The sequence below is a fragment of the Cicer arietinum genome, unplaced genomic scaffold, assembly GCF_000331145.2.
Source record: "Cicer arietinum cultivar CDC Frontier isolate Library 1 unplaced genomic scaffold, Cicar.CDCFrontier_v2.0 Ca_scaffold_6281_v2.0, whole genome shotgun sequence".
NCBI lineage: Eukaryota > Viridiplantae > Streptophyta > Magnoliopsida > Fabales > Fabaceae > Cicer > Cicer arietinum.
In genome coordinates this window covers 41,825-43,748 of record NW_027339928.1, presented here as the reverse complement: position 1 = coordinate 43,748, position 1,924 = coordinate 41,825, and positions in this window count along the sequence as shown.

Genomic DNA, 1,924 nt, shown 5'->3' with positions numbered 1-1,924 from the left:
AATTGAAATTTTTTAGGATAAAGTATAGATCAGATAATCGAATCCATAATCTTTAGCAACTCTTACTATTTTACTTCTTTAAGATTGTGTTTTGCCTTGTTCGTTACTTTCAACGTTATCAAGAAAACATGAAAGATAATATGTTTTCATAAAAGTCAATATTATTTAATTTTATAATATTTTAGAATTTAAGTCATAAAATATGTATGCTTTGAGGGAATTGGGTGTGGATATATGAGAGTTTGTTTGAGGGAGATTTTGTTTTGGTGTGAAACATGATTTTATGATTTTGTGTCGAACAAAGAACAACAAAAAGACAAGTGTAAAAGAAAATTGATTTATTGGAAAATGTTAAACTAGGAGCATGTTTAATTTAGTTTTTAAAAATTTAAAAAGGAAAAGAAACTGTTTGAGAAACTTCTTTTTAAAATAATTTTTTTATTTATAATTTTTGAATTTCAAAGACCAAAAGTGTTTATAGATGTTTTGGTTTTCAGTTTTTTATTTCTAAAAAGAGTTCAAAATAAACAAATACGGAAAATACCTATTTTATTAATGGCAATATAGTAAATATTTGATAGGATTGTTCTTTCATTTGTTTGACTGGATTAAATTAATTTTTATTTGATAAAAAATGTTATAATTTAACCCAAAAAAATATTTAAAAAATTTTACTATTAAAAATATATTCGACCATATATGGAACTAATGAAAAACATTATTTAAATATTTTACAAATTATCGAGTATAACTTTTTTTTTAGTGATTTTAAAATATTTAAAGTTTAGGTCACATAAAAACTTGACCTAATAGCATCCCCTCTTCTAGCAAACTCTTTATAAATGAGTAGTTACCTCAACAAAAAAGCTTATGTGTACGCCTTAGAGAGTTCTCTTGTGTTTTTATGTTTCACCTCATTTTTTCTAATTAGTTTCTAAATAGTTTTTTTTCCTCTTTTAATCCCTCTAATCCCTAATTTTTTTAATGACTTTCTCCAACAATTTCTTCTTCCCTCTTGTGTACGTCCCAGTCATTTGCCATCCTCGCAAAATCATCTTCTTCTTCGAAATTGCCGACTCTACTCCATAGGTACACTGAAAGAGGTATAGGTTGGTTCGTTTAAACAAAAAAAAATTTCTCTTTGTCTATTTCTAATTTTAGTGCCATGTTCACCTCATTTTTTTCTACTTAGTTTCTAAATAATTTTTTCCTCTTTTAATTCCTCTAATCCCTAATTTTTTTAATGACTTCCCAGTCATTCGCCATCCTCGCAAAATCATCTTCTTCTTCGAAATTGCCGACTCTACTCCAAAGATACACTAAAAGAGGTATAGGTTGGTTCGTTGCAACAAAAAAAATTCTTCTCTTTGTCTATTTTTAATTTTGGTGTCATGTTCACTTCATTTTTTTCTACTTAATTTCTAAATAATTTTTTCCTCTTTTAATTCCTCTAATCCCTAATTTTTTTTATGACTTCCCAGTCATTCGCCATCCTCGCAAAATCATCTTATTCTTCGAAATTGCCGACTCTACTCCAAAGATACACTGAAAGAGGTATAGGTTGGTTCGTTGCAAAAAAAAAATTATTCTCTTTCTCTTTTTCTAATTTTGCTGTCATAAATTCAATTATATTCTATACAATCTTTGAAATCAATTTGGCTCATAGTGACTTAATGCTATGTATAGTTTCTTACATGAAATTATTTCACTGCGACTATTGAGGAAATCCAAGTTGGGATGGGACCAGACGGCAAATTTCGCTATCCATCATACCTATAGCAAAATGGTACATGAAATATTCAAGGAATTAGTGTTTTTCAATGTTATGACAAGGTATATTTATACATCAATATTTTTTCCATCTCTCTTCTAAACTCTTTTCCTTCTTTAGTTGTTTTTAAGTGTCACTTTGCTTTGTGTGTCT